Source organism: Panthera leo, chromosome C2 (genome assembly GCF_018350215.1).
Source record: "Panthera leo isolate Ple1 chromosome C2, P.leo_Ple1_pat1.1, whole genome shotgun sequence".
In the NCBI taxonomy this organism is placed as follows: domain Eukaryota; kingdom Metazoa; phylum Chordata; class Mammalia; order Carnivora; family Felidae; genus Panthera; species Panthera leo.
Window position 1 is genome coordinate 66114684 of NC_056687.1, and position 21897 is coordinate 66136580.

Consider the following 21897-nt stretch of genomic DNA (forward strand, 5'->3'; position numbering starts at 1 on the left):
AGGTAGTTACTCTATTATTAGATAATTATGGCACTTAACACAAGAAAGGAAGATAGAAATGGGTAGTATTTTAAAATGTCTTCTCATAATTACAAAATATCCCTTTTAGTCTCTAGTGATACTTCTTACCTCCAAGTGCACTTTGCTGATATTTAATTTTGTCAGATTTACTTTAATTAGTGTTTATGTAGTAGATCTTTTCTCATCCTTTTATTTTCAAACATCCTCTTTTTACTTAATGTGTGACTCTGGTGAATAAATAGCATATAGCTGGGTTTTGTGTTTTTTAAATGCAGTCTGACAAACTGTCTTTTAATTGGATTATAGACTACTGACATTTAAAATTATTAATAATTAATGGTAGAGTTTGAGTCTAACACCTTGCTATTTGTTCTCTTGTGCTTTGTTCCTTTTTTTCTCATTTCCTGCCTTCTCTTGCATTATGAAAACATTTTTTATTATTCCATTTTTCTCTGTTCACTTTATAGTTATACATCTTACATAGTTCTCTTAGTTGTTACAGACACTACAATAAGCATCCTTGATGTGTTATAGTCTACCTTAAATGAGTACTCTTGATTTTACCACTCCCTAAATGAGGCAAGGACCTTTGCAACAGTTTAACTGTATTTAGTGCCCACCACAATTTGTGCTATTCTTGTCATGTATCTTACTTCTACATATGCATCTATTATTGTTCTGATGCAAACAGTCAATATTCTTTTATATTTAACCATGTATTTACCCTTTCCAGTGCCCTTTCAGGCTACCTTCTGAGATCATTTTCTTTCAGCCTGAAGAACTTTCTAGTGTTTCTTTTGGTTCACAGCTGCTGGCACTGAAGTTTTATTTGTGTGAAAACTTCCTTATTTAATCTTCACTTTTATTTGTCCATCTGCACTGTGGCATGATTTACATATAATATTCATTCATTTTAGGTGTATAGCTTGATGAACTTTGGTAAATTGCATATATATGTGCATCCATACACCCCCCCCCCCCGCCCCAAATCCAGTTTAGAAACTTCTATTACCCACAAAAAGTTTCCTTCTGCCCTTTTGCAGTCTATGCTTGCCCCAGGGAACCACTGGTCTGCTTTAGGTCGTTGTAGTTTTACCTTTTCTAGAATTTCATATACATGGAATCATATAGTATATTGCTTTTTGTGACTAATTTCTTCCATTTAGCACGGTGTTTCTGAGATTCATCCATGTTGTTATGTGTACCAGTAGCTCATTCCTCTTAATTACTGAGTAATAGCCCATTGTGTGGATATGCTGTATTTTGATTCACTAGATGTTGGACATTTATATGGCTACATTTATGACTATTATAAATGCTTATGCTGTAAATATTCATATACCGGTTTTGTGACGATGTGTTTGCATTTTTCTTGGGTAGATATCTGGGAAATTGCTGAACCATATGGTAAGTATATGCTTAACTTTTTAAAAAATTGCTAAACTGATTTTCAAAGTGGTTCTATATTTTACATTCTTGCTTGTGATATATGAGGACTCCAGTTGCTCTACATTCACCAAGGCTTAATATTGTCAGTATTTAAATTTCAGCCACCATACTGAGTAAACTGTTAATTTGCATTTTCCTAATGGCTAATGATTTGGTACATCTCTTCATGAGCTTGTGGGCCATCAATATACTTTTTCTGGTAAAATATTTGCTCAAATCTTTTGTTCAATTTGTCTCTGTCAAGTCTTGAGAGTTTTTAAAATATATTCTGAATATAAGTCCTTTGTCAGATACATGTTTTATTTTGCAAAGATCTTCTGTCTGTGGTTTGCCTTTTCATCTTTTTTGATATTAATATGATAGATGACATTGAATGACTTTGAGATATTGAACAACATCACATTAACAGGATAAATTCCCTTGATTCTGGTATATTATTCTTTTTATATATTACTGGATTCAATTTGCTAATATCTTGTTGGGATTTTTATGTCTCTGATAATGGAGTATATTCACCTCTAGTTTTCTTTTCCAGTACTTTGTTTGGTTTTTATATCAAGATAATGCTAGCCTCATAAAGTAAGCTGGGGAGTGTTACCCCTCTTCTGTTTTTTGGAAGAAATTGTGTAGAAATAATATTAATTCTTCTTTAAGCATTTTGCACATTCACCAGTGAAACTGCCTGGGCTTGGAGCTTTCTTCTTTGGAAGATTTTAAACTATGAATTTATCTCTTTAATAGCTATAGTACTATGTAGGTTAAAGAAGTTAGTCCATCTCACCTAAGTTGTTGAAAATTTGTGTGTTGAGTTGTTCTTCACTGTATTCCCTTATTATTTATTTATTTATTTATTTATTTATTTATTTATTTATTTATAATGTTTATTTTTGAGAGAGTGTGCAAGTGGGAGAGGGGCAGAGAAAGAGGGGGACAGAGGATCTGAAGCGGGCTCTGCGCTGATAACAGTGAGTCAGATGAGGGGCTAAAACTCATGAACCATGGGGTCATGATCTGAGCCAAAGTTAGACACTCAAACCAACTGAGCCACCCAGACTTATTCTTTTAATGTCTGCAGGGTCTATAGTCATATCCTCTCTTTCATTCCTGATAGTGGCAATTTCTCTCCTCTCTGGCTAAAGATTGATCAATTTTATTGAGCTTTTGATCTCACCGATTTTTTTTTTGTTGGTCGTTTTCAATTTCATTGATTTTTTGCTCTTATATTTATTTTTTCCATCCTGCTTATTTGAGTTTTATTTTACTCATCATTTTTAAGTTTCTCAAGGTGGAGTTTAGAATATTGATTTGAGAACTTTCATCTTTGCCAATAAAGCATTTAATGCTATAAATATTTCTCTAAGCAATGCTTTAATTGCATCCACATATTATGATATGTTGCATTTTCATTTTTGTTCAGTTTTAGATATTTTCTAATTTTTGCTTTAGAAAAGTATTTTAAAGAACTCAAGGTGAGAATACTCATATTTACTTATATATTTGCTATTTCCTTGCTTTCTCTTCATTTCTGATGTCCCAAGTTTCCTTCTAGTAACATTTTTCTTCAGTCTGAAGGATTTTCTTTAGCAATTATTTTTGGGTAGGTCTGCTTGCTTTTAGTTTTCCTTCATTGAAAATGTCTTTCATCCAGATGGCCAACAGACACATGAAAAGATGTTCAACATCACTCATCATCAGGGAAATACAAATTAAAACCACACTGAGATACCACCTTATACCAGTCAGAGTGGCTAAAATGAACACATCAGGAGACTATAGATGGTAAAGAGAATGTGGAGAAAAGGGAACCCTCTTGCACTGTTGGTGGGAATGCAAACTGGTGCAGCTGCTCTGGAAAACAGTGTGGAGGTTCCTCAAAAAATTAAAAATAGATCTACCCTATGACCCTGTAATCGCACTGCTAGGAATTTACCCAAGGGATACAGGAGTGCTGATGCATAGGGGCACTTGTACCCCAATGTTTACAGCAGCACTTTCAACAACAGCCAAAATATGGAAAGAGCCTAAATGTCCATCAACTGACGAATGGATAAAGAAGATGTGGTTTATATATACAATGGAATACTACTTGGCAATGAGAAAGAATGAAATCTGGCCATTTGCAGCAATGTGGATAGAACTGGAGGGTATTACGCGAAGTGAAATAAGTCAGGCAGAGAAAGACAGATACCATGTGTTTTCACTCCCATGTGGATCCTGAGAAACTTAACAGAAGACCATGGGGGGAGAGGAAGGGGAAAAAACAGTTACAGAGAGGGAGGGAGGCAAACCATAAGAGACAAGTACTGAGAAACAAACTGAGGGTTGATGGGGGGGTGGTGGGAGAGAGGTAAAAGTGGGTGATGGGCACTGAGAAGGGCACCTGTTAGGATGAGCACTGGATGTTGTACAGAAACCAATTCAATAATAAATTATGTTTAATATAAAAAAAGTAAAAATAAATAAAAAAAAGAGAGAGAATGTCTTTATTTCATCTTCCTTCCTAAAGGTTGTTTTATTGGATATAGAATTCTGGTTTCAGTGTTTTTTTTCTAGCGTTTTATGAATGTTGTTCCACTTCCTTCTGTCCTCCATAGTCTCTAGTAAGAATTCTATAGTTATTCAAATTATTGTTTGCCTTTAAATAATAAGTCCTTTTCCTCTGGGCACCCTCAAGTGTTTTTCTTTGTGGTTAGTTTATAAGTTTGCTAACAATGTGTCTGGGCACAGAATTCTTTGGGTTTATCCTGTTGAGGTTTTCTGAACTCCTTGAGTCTGTAGATTTATGCCTTTGACAAAATTTGGGAATTTTTAGCCATCATTTCTTCAAATACTTTTTCTACACTCCACTTCTATCCTTCCCTGTGGGACTCTGATGACATCAATGCTAGATCATTTGTTATTATTTCACAGGTGTGTGAAACTCTATTCTTAAAAAAAAAATCTGTCTCCTCTCTCATTCACTTTGGGTAAATTCTATTGATCTGTCTTCAAGTTCACTTATACTTTCCTCTGCCATCTCACTACTGATGTTGGGCCCATTTAGTTTTTGTTTTACAGTTTTGTGTTTTTTAATTCTAAAATTGCCCTTTGTTTCTTCTTTATATCTTTAATTTATTTGCTGAGACTTTTTAGCTTTTTATATTTAAGAGTGTTTGCCTTTACTTTTTGGAGTATTTTCATAATAGTTGCTTTCATTATCAGATAATGTGTGTCATCTTGGCATTGGCATATATTGATTATCTTTTACCACACAGGGTTGAGATTTTCCTAGTTCTTTATGTGTTGATTATTTTTGGATTGTATCTTGGACATTTTGAATATTATATTATGGGATTCTGGGTATTTGTTTTGTTTTAACAGACAACCAATCCAGTTGGGTTCAGGTACACATTCCAACCAGCTTTCTGTGGCTTCAATATAATGTCTAATTGCAAAGATTTCTCAGTGCTATTCAGATCTGTCTTGCATGTGCACCACCCAGTGGATAGTTTGGGACCCTGGCAGTGGTTAATTCTGTAGATTAGTTCTTACAGTCTCTGGCATGCTGTTTAGGGTTAGATCCATGTGTGTATACTTGGAAATGAGTTCATAAGCAACTTTATAGGGCTTTTCCAATATCCTCCCTATGGTAATTTCTTCAGTACTGTCTGGTTACCTGGAGTTATCCAGCAAGAATTTGGGTTATATTTATCCACTATGTTGCACACTTTTTGTAATTACAATGATGTTCAGGGCTAACCAGTATGATAACACAGAGAAGATAAAAAGTAATGGGGGTTTGTCTAACCCTCTGAGAATCACAGCTCCTCTAATCAGAGAGGAAGGTTCCCCTCCCTCAGCCTTTTAGAATCCTGCAGGCCAGTTGTCACTACAGTTGCTGCCACTGCCACTGCTGTTATGGGATTTCTTAGAGGGTGGGGTATGAAAGAATGAAGAAAAGATAAGGGGCAAGGGTTTCCCCCATTTGAGAATTAGGAGACTTCCATGCTTTGGGGGCCAGAAATAGATAGCTTCTCCTGGAGCTCTCTCTGTCTGTGCAGATGCCCACCTCCAAGTTTTGTGTTGCTTATAGTTCACCCTGATATATTGGAAGGAAAGGATAATAAACTCACCACCAGTTTGATGGTACTTCAAATTCTAGTCCTTTCCCCCAACCACCAGCTACTATTTAATTTTCAGAGTCCTTGAAAAAGATGTTATATCCCATCTATCCAGGTTTTTATTCCCTGCATCCTGTGTGGACTATGTTTATTCCAGTGTACCCAGAATGGGAAGATTCTATCTTGTCTGAGCCACTGAATTATTGTTGGGTCCTTGGTAACAGTACTGAAACCCATCCAGACTTACTGGGTCATTTCCATCATTCCTTTGTTTTGCATTGCACCTACTCTGCAATCCTTTAATCTTGGATTAATCCTAAAATCCACCTTTTTGACCCCTACTCCTAGAATGATGAGCTGGGCTGAAGAAAATTCATTCAACCATGTGGGCTGGTGTCTTTCACTTGTTAAATATCTCTGCACAGCTCTCTTGCTCCTCAAAACTCTTACTGCCATACTCTCACTTTCTCAGCAGATGTCTTTACCTCCTACTACACAGAGAAAATGTCACTAGTAGGCAGTTTCTTACTGCTTACCTATAGCAGTGTTTTCCTCTTGTTTTAAATAGATATCGCTCCTTCCCTTCTCCTGTTGAAGGAGCTATTGCTTCCTGCGCTCTGGATCCTGTCTCCTTCTGTTTTCTTAACATTATCTATAAATTATTATCCTTCTTTCTTCCATCTTCCACTTAATCTTCTTCAAGGGCTCCTATACTTTAGCATATAACATGCAAAGTCTCTATTTTACCTCAAGTATCACAAACATCTCCTAATACTCTTCCTGTATTAGTCAGGGTAACCCAAAAGGTATTTTTTTAATGATATTTATATCTCTGAGGCTTAATACACACAACTTTTTTTTTTTTACTCATGTGAAGTTCAACATAAGTGTAATTGGCTGGGTGACTCTCCTGGGCACCCCTTTTCTGACTCAGGCATTCAGGTTCCTTCCATCTTGTGATAAAACCATTTTCAACATGAGGCCTTCAGGTTTTCTGTGGAAGTGAAAACTGTATAGGATAGATTCACTTAACCCCCTTGGCTCAAAATGACCTACACACTTTAACTCACATTCTTTTAGCAAAAACTGGTCACATGGCTCCACTTGGAGAGAGCTGGGATAGGTCAACCCTGGTGAAGCAAAGGCTTCCCAGAATCCACTCAATACTGTAGAATCTTGAATCACTGAATCATAAATCTTCAGTGGCCAGCCACCTATTTCAGTTATACTTCTTACCTCCGGTCTTACCACATATCCATCTACATAGAATCCATTGTGATCTTACCTAACACAGATATGATTGTGTCACTTCCCTGTTTAGCACTCATCAATTACTGCCCACTACCAAATAAATGAATCCAAACCCTTTGTCAGGGCATTCAAGACCATTTAGGATCTAGCCCTTCCAGCTTCATCTTTATGAGGTCTTGTCTTAGGCACCAGACCCATGAAACTGTTTCCAGTTCCCAGAAGCTGCATTATTGTTACTTGCCTCTGTACATTAGCACATGCTCTTCTGTCTGAAATATCCCTCTTTTCTGTGTCTAGTGGGAAAATGTCTACCTCTCTTTCAAAACTCAGTATAAGTATCTTCCTCTGTGGAGGCTACTTTCCTCCTTAGGAAAATTTTATCCTTAGGTAGAGTTGGTCCTTTAGTTTTTTTTGTGCTACCACTGAGCTTTCATCAAACTTCCATAGTAATACCCATTACACTGAGTTGAAATTTTATTTTTACATATGTGTCTCTCCGTTTTTAAACTGTGGAGCTCCTTGAGAAAATTGGAGCCATGACTTGCTATCTTGCTATTTCTATTTCCTAATACAGTGTCTGCCACATGATGGATGCTTAATAAATGTTCATGTAATGAATAATTAAATGATGAATAAATGCAGTACAATTTCAGATATTTCTTACACTTCAATTTCAGTTTAATGTTCATCCTATATTTAAAAACTCTTAGGAAAATTATGAGCTTGTGCTATATTTACTGTCATCTTCTTCTAATGGAGAAGAATGGAAGACATTAAATTAAAGCCTTACAGAAATACACTAATATAAATTCTTGATTTGGTGGGGGAGGCTTCTCTATATTAAATCAACAAACTTGATGAAAGAATGAGCTGAAGCTATAGAGAGGTTAAAGTGATGTTCTTCCCCTAGCCAGACTTATCAAAAAGAAAAGGGAGAGGACCCAAATAGATAAAATCATGAATGAAAGAGGAGAGATCACAACCAACACCAAAGAAATACGGTTATAAGAGAATACTTTGAAAAAATACATGCTAACAAACTGGACAATCTGAAAGAAATGGACAAATTATTGAGACTCACACACTACCAAAACTGAAACAGAAGAAACAGAAAATTTGAACAGGCCTCTAACCAGCAAAGAAACTGAATCAGTTATCAAAAATCTCCAAACAAACAAGAGTTCTGGACCAGATGGCTTCACAGGGGAATTCTACCATACAGTTAAAGAAGAATTAATGCCTATTCTTCTCAAAGTGTTCCAAAAAATAGAGATGGAAGGAAAGCTTCCAAACTCATTCTATGAAGCCAGCATTACCTTGATTCCAAAACCAGACAAAATCACACTAAAAAGGAGAACTAGAGGCCAATATCCCTGGTGAAACTGGATGCAAAATTCTCAACAAGATACTAGCAAATTGAATTCAATAGAACATTAAAAGAATTTCTCATCATGGTCAAGTGGGATTTATTCTTGGGCTGCAGGTCTGGTTCAATATTTGCAAATCAATCGACATAATATACTACATTAATAAAAGAAAGGATAAGAACTACACGATCCTGTCAATAGATTCAGGAAAAGCATTTGACAAAATACAGCATCTTTCTTGATAAAAACCCTGAAGAAAGTAGGGGTAGAAAGAACATACCTCGGGGTGCCTGGGTGGCTCAGTCGGTTAAGCGGCTGACTTCGGCTCAGGTCATGATCTCACGGTCCGGTCCGTGAGTTCAAGCCCCGCATCAGGCTCTGTGCTGACAGCTCAGAGCCTGGAACCTGTTTCGGATTCTGTGTCTCCCTCTCTCTGACCCTCCCCCATTCATGCTCTGTCTCTGTCTCAAAAATAAATAAACGTTAAAAAAAAAAATTAAAAAAGAAAGAAAGAACATACCTCAACCTCCTAAAGGCCATATATGAAAGGCCCACAGCTAATATCATTCTCAATGGGGAGAATCTGAGAGCTTTCCCCCTAAGGTCAGGAACATAACAAGGGTGTCCACTCTCACCACTATTATTCAACATAGCACTGGAAGTCTTAATCTCAGCAATCAGACAACAAAAAGAAATAAAAGGCATACAAATTGACAAAGAAGAAGTCAAACTTTCACTCTTTGCAGATGACATAATACTCTGTATGGAAAACCCAAAAGACTCCACCAAAAAATTTCTAGAACTGATATGTGAATTCAGCAAAGTCACAGGATATAAAATCAACATACAGAAATCAGTTGCATTTCTATACACCAATAATGAAGCAGCAGAAAAAGAAATCAAGGAATTGATCCCATTAAGAATTTCACCAAAAACCACGAGATACCTAGGAATAAAGCTAACTAAAGAGGTAGAAGATGTCTATGCTGAAAACTATAGAAAGCTTATGAAAGAAATTGAAGAAGACCCCCCAAAAATAGGAAAATATTCTATGCTCCTGGATTGGAAGAACAAATATTGTTAAAATATTGATACTATGCAAAGCAATCTATACGTTCAATGCAATCTCTATAAATGTAACACCAGCATTCTTCACAGAGCTAGAACAAACAATTGTAAAATTCATATGGAACCAGAAAAGACCCTGAATAGCCAAAGTAATGTTGAAAAAGAAAATCAAAGCTGGAGGAATCACAATTCCAGACTTCAAGCTGTATTACAAAGCTGTAATCATCAAGACAGTACTGGTGCAAAAACAGACACATAGATCAATGGAACAGATCAGAGAACCCAGAAATGGACCCCAGAATATATGGCCAACTAATCTTTGACAAAGCGGGGAAAGTATCCATTAGAAAAAAGACAGTCTCTTTAGCAAATGGTGCTGGGAGAACTGGACAGCAATGTGCAGAAGAATGAAACTGGACCACTCTCTTACACTATACACAAAAATAAATCCAAAATGGATGAAAGACCTAAATGTGAGACAAGAAACCATCAAAATCCTACAGGAGAAAACAGGCAGCAATCTCTTTGACCTTAGCCGCAGCAACTTCTTACTAGTTATGTCTGCAGAGGCAAGGGAAATAAAAGCAAAAATGAATTACTGGGATCTCATCAAGATAAAAGGCTTCTACACAGTGAAGGAAACAATCAACAAAACTAAAAGGCAACTGATGGAATGGGAGAAGATATTTGAAAATGACATATCAGATAAAGGGTTAGTTTTCAAACTCTATAAAGAACTTATCAAATTCAATACCCCCCCAAAAAAATCCAGGGAACAAATGGGCAGAAGACATGAATAGACACTTTTCCAAAGAAGACATCCAGGTGGCTAACAGAGACATGAAAAGAGGCTCAACATCACTCATCATCAGAGAAATACAAATCAAAAACACAATGAGATATGACCTCACATCTGTCAGAAGGGCTAAAATAAACAACTCAGGAAACCAGATGTTGGTGAGGCTGTGGAGAAAAGGAAACACGTTTGCACTGTTGGTGGGAATGCAAATTGGTATAGCCACTCTGGGGGAAAAAACAGTACAGAGTTTCCTCAAAAAGTTAAAAATAGAGCTACCCTATGACCCAGCAATTGCACTACTAGATGTTTTTCCAAAGGATACAAAAATGCTGATTTGTAGGGGCAAATGCACCCCAATGTTTATAGCAGCACTACTGACACTAGCCAAATTATGGAAAGAGCCCAATGTCCATCAACTGATGAATGGATAAAGATATGGTGTGTGTGTGTGTGTGTGTGTGTGTGTGTGTGTGTGTATATATAAAATGTAATATTATTTGGTGATCAAAAAGAATGAAATCTTGCTATTTGTAACAACGTGGATGGAACTAGAGTATTATCATGCTAAGAGACATAGATCAGTCAGAGAAAGATAAATATCATATGATTTCACTCACATGTGGAATTTAAGAAACACGGCAGATCAACATAGGGTAAAGGAAAGAAAAATAAGGTAAAAACACAGAAGAAGGCAAACCGTAAGAGATTTTTAAATACAGAGAATAAACTGAGGGTTGCTGGAGGGGGGAGCAGATGGATTAAATGAGTGACGAGCATTAAGGAGGACACTTGCTGGAATGAGCATTGGGTGTTATAAGTAAGTGATGAATCGCTGGGTTCTACTCCTAAAACCAATAATACTACACTGTATGTTAACTAACTTTAATATAAATAAATAAGTAAGTAAGTGAGGTTCTTACTGATGCAAATATAATAGTTAAAGTTTCAACTCTGGAAAGTGAAAGAATACAGAGAACACTAATAGGGACTTGAGAGGGTTTGGGTGATTGACATGAAAAGCTGCAGGAAACATTACTTCAGTCCATAATACAGTCATGAAAGGTGCAGAGGGGCAAGAATGCTTCCCTGAACTCTTCTGAAAAATGAGAAAATAACTACAGTTCATTTAGATTTTGAATTAACCATATTTCATTAATAATTCTGTGAGAATCATTGTTCATCTATTTCATATATACTATCTCTTAATTAACTAAACAGTTCAGTTAATCAGCTTATCATTCCATCTGACCAGTTTATGTAAGTAAAAATCACTCTATATTCAAAAGCAACAAACCATAAACCCAAATCCAAAAATCCCACAAATACCCTGATGCCTGTATTATTTATTCTGACCCATAATCAGTTACTATCATAATTTGGGTGGCCTCCAGCTTGATCTATTATAGAAGTTTGCCACCTAGGGTGGCTGGGGGCAGAGGGATCAGTGGGAAGCTGGAGTGAGGCAGGACTATTCTTTATCAAGTTGAGATAAGAATCAGAAAAACTGTCCCAGCTAGAGGGACTAATGCAGAGCAGGAAAAGATTCTGAGAAAGCCTCAGCCCTCATTTCTGACACCAGGATATGGACGCAACAGTGGGAAGCCTGCCTCTTCATGAATTTGGAGATTAGGGACATAAGGTCACCTTCTGAGTTGAACTAGTAAAATTCACAGACAATGGGGATATGATTAGTCATCTGTGGGAGTAAAACAAGACACTGTAAAATGCGTGGACCTGACAAAGCTCCAATCAAGATAGGTGATTTGGTGCAATCAGAGGAAGCCAAGTCCAGGATGTGAAGGTCATTTAGCAGAGGATATTTAATCAATTGAATTGTACACTGCCTGGAGGAAGACTGAGTGAAAAGTGGATGGCGGTGTGGCCAGAAGGGGAAGTAATCAACTTGGGCTACAGAAAGCGAAAACCCAAGCACTGTGCAGAGGAGAGACCCTGCCCTTTGTGGCTGCTGGAGAAGTATGCTCTGCTGGGGGATTGGAGTGTCTCTTCTGATCTCTCTTCAGTACCCTTTGCACTCTTTGTTCAGCATTCATATTCATTTTGTTCCTAGGATTGGCTGCCTTGGACAGTGGACATAAGACCTTCAGTCCCTGGGAAGAAATGTCTCCCACTGTAAATTTGTAAGTTGACTATTGAGTAAACTTATGGTTTTGCCTGATTCAAGTGACCTTGAATTCTGGAAACTTCTGAGATCCTGATGAGCATAAACAGTAAAATTTGGAAGGTGGTCAAGGGGATACTACCTATGAGACCCCTTGATAGGCAGCCACAGCCTTCCCCTGGGAAGGCACTGACCTCATCTTCAGTCTTTTCTTGCTTTCAACAGACAGTGCCGCAATATCCACTGAGGTCAAGGATTCTTTTTTTTTTTAATTTTTTTTTTAACATTTATTTATTTTTGAGACAGAGAGCATGAACAGGGGAGGGTCAGAGAAAGAGGGAGACACAGAATCTGAAACAAGCTCCAGGCTCTGAGCCGTCAGCACAGAGCCTGACGCGGGGCTCGAACCCAAGGACCACGAGATCATGACCTGAGCCAAAGTCAGACGCTCAACCAACTGAGCCACCCAGGCGCCCCAAAGGATTCTTAATCTGATGAGGCCAATGAACTAATTGTTTTTTAAAGAAACTGTTTCTTTTCCATCAACCTTATTTCATTTTATTTGCCTTTGTGGAAGACCAGCTTAAGACCACTCAGTGGTTATTCTTACCCACTCAGTGGCCTGAGGAGTGGGAGCTGCAGACCAGTCTTCAGTGGTAGACTGAGTGCTCCAGTCTTCAGTAGGGAACTGCTGAATAGGGACAGAGGAAACTTGCATGCCCTCAGACCAGTCTGTGACTTCAAGTTGAATCACATAAACTCAGGAGCTGGAGTAGTCCATTCACCCTGAAATTCCTCTTCGGTCACAGCCTTTTTAGCAGCAGCCTGCTCTTCCTTTCCAATCTCTTCAGGGTCTCTGTATAAGTAGACATCAGGCATGACCTTCCACGGATGTTCATGGGAAATGGTGTCACACATGCACAGAACTCCCCAGGTCAGCATCAATTTTCAGACCCACTGAGTGAGCTCCCTTGTTATTGCAAGGGATGGCAATGTCCACATAGCACAGAGGACAGTCTCTGTTACACAGAACAATGGTAGGCAGGTTAACATAAGACACCTCTCTGAGAGGCTGGTGGTCAGTCCTTGGATTAGTAACCACGAGAAATCTCAGCTCCCAGAAGGCTGCCTGGATCTGGCTAGTGAAGGCTCTGGGAGTGAAGCAGCCAGCAATAGGAGTGGCTCCAGCAGCAAACTTCAGCACAGCTTGCTGGCCAGTATTCCTGGATGATATGACACTGACATGAGCCAGGTTTTCTTTTTTTTAAATGTTTGTTTATTTTTGAGACACAGAGTGCGAGTGGGGGAGGGGCAGAGAGAGAGAGGGAGACAAGGAATCTGAAGCAAGATCCAGGCTCTAAGCTATCAGCACAGAGACTGACACGGGGCTCGAACTCACAAACCGTGAGTTCATGAACTGAGCTGAAGTCAGACGCTTAACCGACTGAGCCACCCAGGCACCCCTGAGCCAGGTTTTCAACGGCAACAATGGCTCAAGCTGCCAAGAGAAGCGTCTCCCAAGTTCTCTTCAGATTCATGATGTAGATACCATCACTTTTCCTTTTGTAGATGTACTGTTCCATTTGGAATACCAACACAAGGTTGGTACCACCTAACTGGGTTCCTGCTGCAAGGAATTTGAGGGCATCCTACTCCTTCATTTGCAGGACGTCAAGGGCTCCAGACACTGTGAAAGTTTCCTTTTAAGTTACAATGGGAACATAAAACAACGCCATTATAGACCCCTCCCTGGGTAGCGCAGAAAGCCAATGACCTAATTTTAAATGAATGTTTTGTTAAGTCCCATTTACTACTATGAAAAGAAATTCACAGATAATAAACCACCTATATACATATTTTTAATATAACATCCTAACTATAAAAATAAAGAAAAATACTGTTAGAAGAGGAATATTTTGTAATAAAATTTTAATATGTATTAGAGTATATTAATGCTTGGGGATGACTAACTAGAAGATAGAATAAAGTAGTCCATTGCTTTGAGATCACAGTGAATGTGGCAGAGACAAATGTAGACAGAGACAGGTGTGTTGGCAACTCAAATACCAAGAACGATGTCACTGTCAGTGAGATACTTTTCTGAAATTATGACTATTGCTGGTAAAGTTCTGAACCAAACACAGTACAGTCTTCTCTTTCTTTAAAAATGCTTAGAGGGCATGTATGGAAAATTCCATGTATATTAAAACTATGCAAAAGTAACTTGTATTTCCAAGTAAAATGGGACTGAATTCCACATCCAGACAATTATAAACAGATTTTTGCACACAAATGTCCAGTGTGACTTTTGAAGGTTATACGGGACACACAACATTTCTTGGTTAAGGTGCCTGTGCTGCACACAATTGCACAATAGCATCCTTGGTTCCCTCTCACTAAATGCCACTAGTGCCCCTCCCAATAATTGTGGCAATCAAAAATGCCCCCTTGAGTTTCCAATACATCCCTCAGGGGTGGTTCCACTCCTGTTGAGAAACACTGAATTAAATCAACAGGACTCAATATGAGGGTCCAATTAGACAAATGTGCCCTGTCCCATGGCATAATCATTCCATGACCTGGCATCAGAAAACCCCAGCTTGTGGGAAGAAGGGACAAGGATGGATGGAATCTAGTTCTAGAAGGAGAAGAAAGTAAGTAAGAAGTAATCAGGAAAGAAGTAAGAACTTAGGAGAGGAAACCAGGGTAATAGCTCACCTCTGGGATTTGGGCCAACATACAGGGAAGGGCCAACATAGAACTTTGGCTGTGGGGCCACCCATGTACCCAGGTTAGTTCTGGGTAGTAGTTATCCAAGACCTGGCTTAAAGGGAAGAATTTGTGGTCAACATGGGAGACTGGATGTAGTCACTTGGTTCCTAGCACTTGGGTCTGGGTATGTGACTTATTTCCAAACCCCTTGTGCACAGCACCAGCCAGAAATGATTCAGCATTAGGCCTGGGTTTAAGTCTTCTCAAATCATAGCAGCTGAGAAGATGAGAAGATAGCAAAGGAAGGAAAGACCAACAGCCACAGTTTATCAATGCCACACATGTGATTGGAGAGGGGATATCTACACATTTGATTTTCTTACATTAGAGTGTTTTTTGCCCTCACTTAAACACAAACTAATCAACTCTTTCTTCAAACAAAAATGCATGTTCAAGAGAACAGATTTGGGCATTCACAAACCATTTCACCCACCCCCACATCATTTATTTATTGGCTTCCTGTGGGTAGACATAAAACAGCTGCTTGGAACTCAGATTTGGAGTCCATTTCCAAAAGTGGGGTCATGAAGGCGTGGCCATAAATCAAGGCAATTGTTACACTGAATACCACAATTTATAAGGATAAATACATAATTTTTCCTGGAGCCTGGGCTAAGGCCAGCCCTACAACCCATGCTTTGTGACTCAGGAGCCAAATAACACTCACGTACACCCAATATTCCCTGAAGACCATCTCAACAGGATGATGCTTCATCTCCTGTGACCCTTCCCAAAGTCCCATCCATGACAATTATCTAATCTCTGCTCAGAAATCAAATTATCCAATGCTTTTACTCTATTGGCTTGAGCAGGCTTCTTTGTGCATACAGTTCCTGGAAAATACAAAAAGATGCTCTTATTTCCATCACCACCCTTTCAAAGTTCTTATTACTTCATCTGTCCCACATTCATTAGAGTGGATGGTCATGAGAACAAGCTCGGCTTTATAGTGCTGGATAGAATGTATTAGCAAAATCGAGTCTTAAAAGACACAGAGAGAAATAAAAGCATTCTGTGCATGAGAAAAGATTTTCCATTTTAGCCTGTAAAAAGAGGGAAGGGACTAAAGAGATTATCTGCTATTACAAAATAATCAAGGAGATAGCTGACAATATTTTTGCCTCTTCCAGAAACTTTGATTCAATCATGCTTAAGATATCACTGAACTATACACCCAGGGTTCCAACTCATTTTGCTGAGCTCTCACTTGCTGTCTGACATATTCTTCCCTCCACTCTTCCCCACTGTTCCTGATCTGAGGTCTCCTATCTCCCTGTAAACACTATCCTCTAAGCCTATCTCAGCCCCTGGCTTTTGATCACGTACCTGGGTAGATTTCAGGTCTGTTTACATTTTGGTTGTTCCCTCCATGCCACCAACCAAGGATTTATCCCCTTTTAGCTTAAGATCTGAGAAGCCAATGGAAGTAACTGCACAAGGTTCTCTACGAAAAGGAAGGGCATCTGTACCTATGTACTAATATATTTCTCTGTGCTTTTTTAAAATGTTAAGGTGTCCTTAGGATTTCCTTCCTGTGTACAGTGTCTCAATTTAATGCCCTAAATTGAGATCCACTTCCCTGCTCAGAAACTTTTGGGTTTTTTTTATGTTTATTTATTTGTTTTGAGAGACAGAGAGAGAGAGAGAGAGAGAGAGAGAGAGAGAGAGAGAGAGAAAATCCTAAGCAGGCTCTGTGCTGACAGTGGGGCTTGATCGTATGAATTGAACAGTGAGGTCATGACCTGAGCCAAAATTAAGAGTCAGACACTTAACCAGCTGAGCCACCCAGGCGCCAGCCTGCTCAGAAACTTTTCATGTTTCTCCTTTTGACCACAAAGTCAAGTCCAAGTTTGTAACGTAGTATTCCAGATCCTCTATGATCTGCCACCAACACACCTTTCCAAGAAATCAACCCTTCTAGCCACAGTGAGAGAAGCAGTGGCCAAATATGTAGCCTTTGGGCTCAAATTCCAGCTCAGTCACTTATAAGCACTGTCCTCAGGTAAATTACTTAAGCCTCTCTATGCCTCAGTGTCTTTGACTATAAAAATGTGATAATAATAGTACTAATTTGAACTGCATGAGAATCAGAAGAATTAATGTTAGCTGAGACAATGTAACAGCTGAGAACAGTGTCTGATACATGATAAGCATCATCTACTATTGCAATTATCTTTACTTACTACCCTCAACACACTTGCATTTTCCTATTTTTGTATCTTTTCTCAGTTACCAATTTCTGTAATGCTCTTTCAAACCTTCTCTCCACTCCTTTGAATTCTACCCATCCTTCAAAGCCCTGATGAGGTTTTTCCTTTTCTACAAGCTTCCCTGAACTGTTCAGTTCACAGTGTTTTTTCCTGTGTACCAACACACAGACTTTCTATTCCAGTAATTTTGCAAATGGCTACTTGTTGCTTCATGGCACTTCTTGTATCGCTACCTTGCGATATTAACTTAAAATAAAATATCACCTGGTCTCCCCCAGTTAGCTTTTGAGTCCTTTGAAGGCAGGGACTCGGGCATGTCTTTGTGTAGAGCTCAGCACCTGTACATTGCCTTTCCAATAATACCTTAATAAATATCTGTTTATTTGACCTAATCTGATCCACAGGTTGAATGCAAGTTTGCTGGATGCTTTTGGAAGTGTGAACTGGATGCAGTGTAGGAGATGTGGAACCTTAGTTATTCACTTGTAGAGCATTTATGGGATGTCTGTGCAACATGTTCCACTTCCACCTTGTACCTGACAAGGTATCAGCCCCTTTGCTCCAGGAGGAGGCACCAAGACTGGTGGGTGGAGATCCACTAGGATGAAATCAGGTACTGGGTTTGGCCAGAGGGGGCAGGCTTGGTGGCCAGAAGGGCTTTTAGAACAAAAATTTCGGTTCTCTTTCTCCCTACAGGATGCAGGGAGGCAAGGACACAGTCCCAGGGCTGGCTGCAACATAAGAAGGTCTCCTAAAGAGCAGTAGTTTCCACAAAGCAGTTTTGCAAATTCAGACCTTCCTTCCTTGGTTGCTCAGAGTTGCCCCTGGGTGGAAACCTTTGCCATCTAAGAGGGCCAGGGTGGGTAAGATAGGAGAAGGGCTAGTGTGGTATTGGGTCAAGACTTCTGGGTTCTAGTGCAGATTCTTTCACTAACTTCCTGGTTGGTTTGGACACTGATGCCATTGCCATTTTCTTAAGTCCCCTCATGTGTCAACGAGGTTGTTGGATGAATATGTAATAATCTCTAGGGTCCTGGTTCTCTGTAATATTGTATCACCCTAGAATTGTTCTCATAGTAGAGTCATTGTTATCTACAAGGTAAGAAACAGAGACCTCCTTTGTCTGAAATTCAGATTCTTCTGACCAGTGAAACTCAACTGAGTCAGTCCCTAGGGTACGGGATGGTCTCATTTATTGGGAGTGGCCCCACTTGCTTACAACAGTCTTGGAATCCTTTTCCTTCTCCACCAAACCTGGGAAAGTAAGGACTTGCGATACAGGGTAACGAAGAGGTGGCAGGGTAGCAACGGGGCAAAGGTCTTAAACTGGGGCCATCTCTGTTTAACTAGTCAATTGTCCTTGCCTTTGGATTATCACTGAGTGTTTCCTCCCTATAGCTCTGGTGAGAAAACTGGAGTCACAGTTGCTGATGAGTTCTAGGGAGATGAAGCAAGATGGCCCTGAGGTTTGGTGCCAAGTGAACACTGTGGTCAGAGAATGTCACTGGCCTTGGGCTCCGCCTTACTGAGGCATCCCCCAGGCACATTTACCCCTCCCACTGCCAGAAGGCACTCTCTCCTTCTGGTCACCCAGATGTCCTCAGCAGTGTTCCTTGGATGCTCTTGCTGCTCCTGCTTCACTACCACCCCTCCCTCTCAATTTAAGCTCATTACAGCCCCTCCCATGGACCCACCTCTATTCCCCAGCTAAGGCAGCCAGTCTGCCTTCTTTACTCACATCAGGATCCTGGGGTGTGAGATCACTGAGGTTGTTACCTCTTCATGCTTGTGAGCCCATCTTGTGCCTGGAAAATTATGTCGAGGAGGAAGATATTACTGCTGCCACCATGGGAAACTGCTGTATTCTAGGATTTGGGAAATAGTGTGGCTGGCAGATGACTGTCTTGGACAGAACATGTACAAGGATACCAGTTCTTGTAGGACATGTGGTCAAATGTGGAAATGGACATCTGTCCCACTTACTTAGTTTGCTTTCTTTACTTTGCCTTACCTCTTCCTGGCAATGCAACAGCTTTGGCTAGGTGCTTGGCTCTGTGACAGTTATGAGAGCGAATGGGAAGGAAGAGAAAACACACAGCCTGAACCTCCAAGGAGCTTGCAGTCTGGTCAGGGAAGCAAGGCATGCACACATTCGCAAGAATTCATAAGGGTGGCTGAAAGTATGGGAATTTTACCTGGAGTCTATGTTGAGTTTCAGCATCTAAAAATTCCAAGTTTATCTTTCTGGAGAGAAGGTCCAGAATTCTCTGATTTCAAAGGCACACTGGACTGCTCACAAGGATGAGTAAATGAGCTCAAGTTAGAAGACCTGGGCTGGAGTTCTGGCTTTCCACTTGCTATCTGTGTGATAGCACATTGTCTGACTGCCCTGATCCTCAGTTTCTTAATCTCTAAAATGGGGGTAATAATTTGTGTCCTACCTCTCTCATAGCATAATTGTGAGGATCAAATAAGACAAGTGTGTGAAAGTGCTTTTGAAACCATAAAGCACCATACAGGTAAAAGGTGTCATAGCCAAGACCAGAGGACAGCCTCTCCAGGGCCATGCTCTGGAACTGCAGGGGAGCCAGACAGCCAGTGCCCAGCACAGCTCTCTGACTCTGTGAGCCCTGGGGCCTTGTCTACTGAAGGCAGGGCCTCTTGCTCCCTCAGCTGCATGGAAAATACTATCTGGCTAAACCTGGATTTTTTTTTAAACCTCTTCACTCTCTTCTTCTCTAGTCCCAATTTCCATTCCTTACCACCCAGCCAACCTCTATGAAAATGGTTTCCAAGTGGAATCTGGGTTTCAAGTTACATCACCACCAAATAATTCATGCCTTTCTGGAAGAGACCCAGAGATAAGTTGGGAACAACTTGTGTGGAAAATGAGAGGCCTGGTAGCCAATCCAAATATTGCGGACAGAATTTTTGTGAGCAAAGGCTTTCTAAAAAAAACATTTGCCAAGATGGCTCACATCCCTGTAAGCAAAGATCAAGGTACAAGTTCATGAAACAAATGACACAGAGGTGGCTTAATGAAGGGTCTCTGGCATGTTGGTGAGAGGTGGGCCAGTGGGGACCGTGGGCCTTTCATCTGTCCATTTCTCTCTAGCTGCTGCTAAAGGCCTCTAATGCCATAAGAGTTCTTTTCTTTCCCAGTCTAGAAGAGAACCTGGGGAGCTAGCTCATCCAGGACATGCCTCTGTGTCTACCCTGGATGTTACCTGCAGCATTGTGGAACACAAAGGCTCTGTTCTTTCCATAAATACCTCTGGAGGAGAGTCACAGCCATGGTGACAGCCATCCTCTGTGACCCATTTTAGTGTTTAACAGTTGTCAGATCTTGAAAAGTGGGCCTCACAATGACCTTAAGATGCCATCTTAGCAGTTTTTGTTTATTTCCTGTTTCCTCTGGCTTCTACTGATTAGAGGAGGGGAATAGCCACTTCTCAAGTTTTCCACTTAAAAGTATGCCTTTAAATACTTGATCATAGTGGGCCCCCTTAACCTACATTTATCTAGACCTAATAATTTAAAAAACATTTTATGTGCTCACTAACTGGATTATAAACTTCTCCAACTGTTCTGTAATCTCTGCTACCTGACCTCCAGCTCCCCCTCCAAAAACTCCCCCACAGTGCTCCCCTCCCCTTATTAGGCACCCACCTCTCTTCCCTTCCTAAGAACCTTTTCATCTTCAGTTCACCAACATTTGAACAGCTGTACAAGCACAAAATGTTTAATTTGGGAACAGAGTCTGTGGGAAGGAATGCTTTGTTAATTTCCAAAGTAACGCAAAGCCTAATTTAGAAACTCATATAGCAATTCTTTGGTTCTGGAAGTCACAGAGATTATAGATTGCACTGCAGAGGCAACCTGCCTGATGATGTTAGCACTTTGCAGTGCTGGGTTTTTCTGCAGCAGTTTCATTTTTATTCCCATCAGAGAGACAGTGGGTCACTCCAATAGAAGCATTTGCTCCCTGATGACAGGGCCCATGTCTTGTTCAGACTCTCTGTATGGCCAGGGCCTAGAAAGGGCAAGAAAGTGGTAAATATCTTTAAATTGCATTGCCTGTCTGTCCCCCTACTCCCTACTTTAGTCTTAAACTTGGTTCCAAACAGGTTCTGGAACTAGGAAGCGATGATGGTTACCAAGAATTGAGCAGGGCAGCGATAACTGATCTGATCGTAGCACCACTACCATCCTTGAATCCAGGAGGCTTAAAGAAAGTTAAGATAACAAGAGTTAAGGTACTGGAAGTTAAGGTACTGAAGAGTATCATGTCCTACCAGATCTAATATTAGAATCCACCTCTCAGGGACACATATGACTGGATCTTAAAAATAATGAGAACCTGGATAGAACAGAATAGATTTGGAGGTAGAGACTATAGCGTGTAGAAATGAGGATACATCACTGCCACTGCCATAGTCACAGTACTTAGGGCTGGAACTGAAATAGCTCCTGCTGAGCATCACTGCCCAGGAGCTATCTGTATGCTGTGCATGCTCAGGGTCCTCTTTTGGCCTCTCTGGGAACCAGGCAAAGCTGCCTTCCATCAAATGCTCGGGGTGCTTGACTGTCCCAGGATGCTCTGGAACCTTAAAACATACACTCAGTTGCATTTCTTGAATCTCCAGTGCTCAAAAGCCCAGAAAAAAGAATTCAATCTTTTGGTTGTTACCCCACAGACTCAGATATACAGATTGTGTGATAAACTAAAGGTCCCTGAGGG

The 21897-nt window shown here is 40.0% G+C and overlaps 1 non-coding gene and 1 pseudogene across 1 annotated transcript; both read right to left on the bottom strand.

Annotated features, from left to right (window-relative positions):
- Positions 1-12561: 12561 nt before the first annotated feature.
- On the bottom strand, positions 12562-12646 carry TRNAQ-UUG. The gene has a single exon. It is a non-coding gene; the product is annotated as a tRNA-Gln (tRNA).
- A 1-nt stretch (position 12647) lies between these two features.
- Positions 12648-19723, bottom strand: LOC122229279 (annotated as a pseudogene).
- Positions 19724-21897: the final 2174 nt, after the last annotated feature.